Source organism: Mus pahari, chromosome 1 (assembly GCF_900095145.1).
Source record: "Mus pahari chromosome 1, PAHARI_EIJ_v1.1, whole genome shotgun sequence".
Taxonomy (NCBI): domain Eukaryota; kingdom Metazoa; phylum Chordata; class Mammalia; order Rodentia; family Muridae; genus Mus; species Mus pahari.
The window spans coordinates 150,534,752-150,540,967 of record NC_034590.1 but is presented as its reverse complement, the minus strand read 5'-3'; the positions used below and the strand labels follow the sequence as shown (position 1 = coordinate 150,540,967).

At 39.8% G+C, this 6,216-nt stretch overlaps 1 protein-coding gene and 1 pseudogene across 1 annotated transcript in view; one reads left to right on the top strand and one right to left on the bottom strand.

The window, feature by feature from the left end:
- LOC110333495 (cytochrome P450 2C18-like) overlaps nt 1-6,216 on the bottom strand; it is a 232,603-nt gene that overhangs the window by 123,738 nt on the left and 102,649 nt on the right. The window lies entirely within an intron of this gene.
- Nucleotides 1,752-2,109, top strand: LOC110317625 (annotated as a pseudogene).

Below are 6,216 nucleotides of genomic sequence, written 5' to 3'. Positions count from 1 at the left end.
CTGCAACCCTATAGGTGGAACAACAATATGAACTAACCAGTACCCCCTGAGCTCATGTCTCTAGCTGCATATGTAGCAGAAGATGGCCTAGTTGGCCAACATTGGGAAGAGAGGCCACTTGGTCTTGCAAACTTTGTATGTCTCAGTATAGGGGAAAGCCAGAGCCAAGAAGTGGGAGTGGGTGGGTAGGGGACCAGGGGATAGTATAGGGGAGGGTATAGGGGATATTCGGGATAGCATTTGAAATGTAAATGAAGAAAATATCTAATAAAAAAAATTGAAAAAAAGAGAAAATTCTGTGTTTTTTTCCACTGGACAGTTTTAGCTCCTTAGTCAAAGATCAAGTGACCATAAGTATATGGGTGCATTTCTGGGTCTTCAATTCTATTCCATTGTTCTAACTGCCTGTCACTGTACCAATGCCATGCAGTTTTTATCACTATTTCTCTATAATATAGCTTGAAGTTAGGGATGTTGATTTTTCCAGAAGTTCTTTTATTGTTGAGAATAGTGTATCTTGGGTTTTTGGTTATTCCAAATGAATTTGCAAATTGCTCTTTTTTACCTGTATAAAGAATTAAATTGGAATTTTGATGGGGATCGAATTGAATCTGTAGATTGCTTTTGGCAAGATAGTCATTTTCTCTATATTATCCTTCCAATCCATGATCATGGGTGATTTTTCTATCTTCTGAGATCTTCTTTGATTTCTTTGTTCAGGGACTTGAAGTTCTGGTCATACAGATCTTTCACATGCTTGGTTAGAATCACACGAAGGTATTTTATATTGTTTGTGAGTATTGTGAAGGGTATCATTTCTTTAATTTCTTTCTCAGTCTGTTTATCCTTTGGATACAGGAAGACTACTGATTTGTTTGAGTTAATTTTATATACAGCCACTTTGCTGAAGTTGTTTATCAGGTTTAGGAGTTCTCTGGTGGGAATATTTGGGGTATCATCTGCATATTATCTGAAAATAGTGATGTTTTGACTTCTTCCTTTCCAATTTGTATCCCTTTGACTTCCTTTTGTTGTCTAATTGCTCTGGCTAGGACTTCGAGTACTATATTGAATAGGTAGGGAGGGAATGGGCAGACTTGTCTTGTCCCTGAATTTAGTGGGATTGCTTCAAGTTTCTCTCCATTTAGTTTGATGTTGGCTGCTAGTTGCTGTATATTGATTTTAGTATGTTTAGGTATGGGCCTTGAATTCCTGATATTTCCAAGACATTTTACCATGAAGGGGCATTGAGTTTTGTCTAACGCTTTCTCAGCATCTAATGAGATCATCATGCTTTTTTTTTTCCTTTGAGTTTGTTTATATAGTGAATTATGTTGATGAATTTCTGTATATTGAACCATTTCTGTGTCCCTGGGATGAAGCCTATTTGGTCATGATAAATATTGTTTTGATATGTATTTCAATTCGGTTTGTGAGAATTTTATTATTTTTGCATTTATATTAATAAGGTAAATTGGTCTGACGTTCTCTTTCTTTATTGGGTCTTTGTGTATTTTAGGTATAAGTGTAATTGTGGCTTTATAGAACAAATCCGGTAGTGTTCCTTCTGTTTCTATTTTGTGAAATAATTTGAAGAGTATTGTAATTAGGTCTTCTTTGAAGGTCTGATAGAATTCTATACTTTACTGATCTGATTCTGGGATTTTTTGATTGGGAGCCTTAGAATGAGTGCTTCTTTTGCATTAGGGATTTTGGGACTGTTTAAATGGTTTATCTGGGGGAGACCAACCATGGTGGCTCGAGTGTGGTCGCTGATGTCAAGGGGAGTGTGGCTGGAGGAGCAGTCTACCTTATTTATGACCATGAGCTGCTGGGGCCTAGTGACAAGAGTGAGGCTGCCCTGCGGAAGGCCGAGGAGGTTGTGCCACCAGCAATGTACCAGTTCAGCCAATATGTGTGCCAGCAGACAGGTCTGGAGATGCCGCAGCTCCCAACCCCTCCAAAGATTAAATTTCCGAACTTCTGTGATTCCTGGAACTCAGACATCATCTCAGTAATTTCAGCCTTGAGGATGGCCCCCTCCAAGGCCCGAGAATACTCCAAGGATGGCTGGGAGTACCTCAAGGAACACAGCAAGTAATGGATGCCAACTGCCCCAGCATTAGGGGGGGTCAAGATCATGATGGCACAGACATTCCAGTGGGGACCTCACTCTGAGGGCAGCTTCCAGCATTGCTGGCCCAATAAAGGACTTGGGAATGGTCCCCAACCGGTTTTCTGGTGGGGGTATGTAGAGCCTTTGTTTTATGGGAGGAGTTCTGGCTAACAGGGATCTCTAGTTCCAGATGTAATGTTTGGAGCCCAGAAAGATTATAGTTTTTGGGTTAAAATAAATAAACAAATAAATGGTTTATCTGATCCTGATTTAACTTTGCTACCGGGTATGTCTCTTGAAAATTGTTCATTTCATCTGGATTTTCTAGTTTTGTGGAGTATAGATATTTTTTTAGTAGGATCTGATTATTTTTTGACTTTCCTCAGTTTCTGTTGTTATATCTCCCCTTTTATCTCTGATTTTGTTAATTTGGATACTGTCTTTGTGCCCTCTGGTTAGTATGTCTAAGGGTTTTTCTATCTGTTGGTTTTCTCAAAGAACTAGCTCCTGGTTTTGTGGATTCTTTGTATAGTTTTTTTGTTTCTTTGTTTCTACTTGATTGATTTCAGCCCTGATGTTAATTATTTCCTACCATCTACTCCTCTTGATTGTATTTACTTTTTTTTTTTTTTTGAGCTTTCAGGTGTGCTGTCAAACTGCTATTGTATGCTCTCTTTAGTTTCTTTTTGGACACACTCAGAGCTTTCCTCTTAGCACTGCTTTCATTGTGTCCTGTAAGCTTGGGTATGTTGGGCTTTCACTTTCATTAAATTCTAAAAAGTCTTTAATTTCTTTCTTTATTTCTTCCTTGACCAAGTTGTCATTGAGTAGAGCGGTGTTCAGCTTCCATTTATATGTGGGCTCCTGTTGTTTTTGTTGTTACCATACTGATCTGATAGGATGCATGGGAATTATTTCAATCTTTCTGTATCTGTTGAGGCCTGTTTTGTGACTGATTATATGGTCAATTTTGGGAAACGTACCATGAGGTGTTGAGAAGAAGGTATATTCTTGTGTTTTAGGATGGAATGTTCTATAGACATCTGTTAAATCCATTTGGTTCATAATTTCTGTTAGGATCTCACCAATTTAAGAGATTACCAATTTCCAATATTAATTCCAATATAAATCTTATGGTTTTTAGTCTAGTCTATGTTCAGTAAATAGAACTTTGTTTCTTTGGGATTTTAGGTGAACATGAATCAGGNAATAANCTCTGTTTACCTTACACAAGATAACAGGGCAAGATGACTTTGAGTCACTAAAGGTCTAAAGATTATTAAAATAGAACTTTTCTGACCTCCATGTCAGAAAATGATGATTTAATTATTAACTAGATTTGAAAGATCATTAAGATCAAACTTTTCTGACCTCTATGTAAAAAATGATGATGTAATTATTAATTAAAGTCATGTTTGTTTTGAATAGGACTGATTAAGATTGATAATGAATCACAGTACACAGTCAGTAAAGGTTGGGGAATGCAATAGAACTGAATGTCTATATGGAGGAAAAATAGGCAAGATAAAGACTCAAATCCTGGTTCTACTACCTGTCTCTGTCTGCCTAGCCAAAGGACAGAATCTGCAAGGCTCAGCTTTCACTCCCCAGTGGGAATAATTTTGGTTTAGACAAAGAAAGTAGAGGGAATCATAAGAAATACTGATGTGAGCTGGGCATGGTGGCACACGCCTTTAATCCCAGCACTCAGGAGGCAGAGGCAGGTGGATTTCTGAGTTCAGGATCAGCCTGGTCTACAAAGTGAGTTCCAGGACAGCCAGGGCTACACAGAGAAACCCTGTCTCACCCCCCCCCCCAAATACTGATGTGTGAGCATTTTAAGACAAAACATACAATTTGTATAATGTAATTAATGAAATACTGTATAACATAGTCTTAAAGAACAATTTTCTGTGCTATGTGAGCATAGCAATATCTGCTCAGTCAATTTACAACACCTATGAGGCTACCTGTACATATCAAGCCATTGCTTAAGCTTTGCCATTATAACTAGAATAACACACACCATTCCATTAATATTTGGATTTTTATGATGTCTCTGCCCTCACATTCCATTCTGAACAGACTGGTCCTTTTATACTATGATTTCTAACATCTCCAAGCACTGATGATTTAGTAAAGCCACAGGAACTGCTCTGTATTTAACCTTCCTTATTTATTATATAGTATTTTTTTTTTACTCTTCTCAATTACAGAATTATGACTAGTTTTATTTCAACTTGACACAAGCTGGAGTTATTTGGAAACAGTGAACATCAACTGAGAAAATGTCTTCCTAAATCTGGCTGTAGGCATATTCTTTTAAAATTAATTAATTAATTAATTAATTAATTAATTTATTTATCACTTCATCCCCAACCCTGTTCACCCTCCTACTGCTCCACCTCCCATACCTCTTCCCCAGCCCCTTTCTCCATGTGAATGTTCTCATCCCCCATGCCAACTGACCTCTAAATTCCCTGGGGGCTCCAGTCTCTTGAGGGTTAGGTACATCTCTGAAGGAACACAGATCTGGCAGTCCTCTGCTGTATGTGTGTTGATGGTCTCATGTCAGCTGGTATATGCTTCCTGTTTGGTGGTCCAGTGTTTAAGAGATCTCGGGGGTCCAGATTACTTGCGACTGCTGGTCCTACTACAAGGTAGCCCTCCTCCTCAGCTTCTTTCAGTCTTTCCCTAATTCAACAACAGGGTCAGCTGCTTCTGTCCATTGGTTGGGTGCAACTATCTGCCTCTGACTCTTTCAGCTGCTTGTTGGGTCTTCCAGAATGTGGACATGTTAGGTCCCTTTTTGGGAGCACTCCATAGACTCAGTGACATTGTCAGGCCTTGGGCCCTCCTCTTGAGCTGGATCCCTCTTTGGGCCTGTCACATGATCTTCTTTTCCTCAGGCTCCTCTCCATTTCCATCCCTGTAATTCTTTCAGACAGGAACAATTATGGGTCAGAGTTGTGACTTTAGGATNCCCTTCCTCCCTGAATTTGGTGCCCTATCTTCCTTCTGGAGGTGGGCTTTTTTTTGGGGGGGGGAGGTGCCTACTGTCTGGCATTCCATCTAATGTCCTTCCCTTTGATTCCTGAGAGTCTCTCACCTTCCATGTCTCTGGTACATTCTGGAAGGTCCCCCAGGCTCCTACCTCCTGAGGTTGCCAAATTCCATTCTTTATTTTTTTTTAACCTTTTTTAAAATTAGATATTTTCTTTATTTACATTTCAAATGTTATCCCTTTTCCCAGTTTCCCCTTGAAAAACCCCATCCCCTCCCCCTTCCCCTGCTCCCAACCCACCCAGTCTTGCTTCCTGGCTCTGGCATTCCCTTATATTGGGACATAGAACCTTCACAAAACCAAGGACCTCTCCTCCCATTGATGACTGATTAGGCCATCCTCTGCTGCATATGCAGCTAGAGCTATGAGTCTCACCATGTATTTTCTTTGATTGGGAGTTTATTCTCAGGGAGCTCTGGGGGTACTGGTTAGTTCATACTGTTGTTCCTCCTATGGGGCTGCAAACCCTTCAGCTTCTGGGGTACTTTCTCTAGCTCCTTCATTGGGGACTTTGTGCTACATCCAATGGATGGCTGTTAGCATCCACTTCTGTATTTGTCAGGCACTGGTAGAGCCTTGAAGGAGACAGCTATATCAGTCTCCTTTCAGCAGGATCTTTTTGGCACCCAGAAAAGTGTCTGGTTTTGGTGGTTGGTTATGGAATGGATCACCAGGTCATGACGGTCATTCCTTCAGTCTCTGCTCCACACTTTGTCTCTGTATCTCCTCCCATTGGTATTTTGTTCACCCTTCTAAGAAGGATTGAAGTATCCACACTTTGGTCTTCCTTCTTCTTGAGTTTTATGTNTTTTGCCAATTGTATTTGGGTATTCTGAGCTCTGGGCTAATATCCATTTATCAGTGAGAGCATATCATGTTTGTTCTTTTGTGACTGGGNTACTTCACTTTGGATGGTATCTTCCAAATCCATCCATTTGTCTAATTATTTCATAAATTCCTTGTTTTTAATGCTGTGTAGTACTACATTGTGTAAATGTGCCACATTTTCTGTATCCATACCTCTGTTCAGGGACAT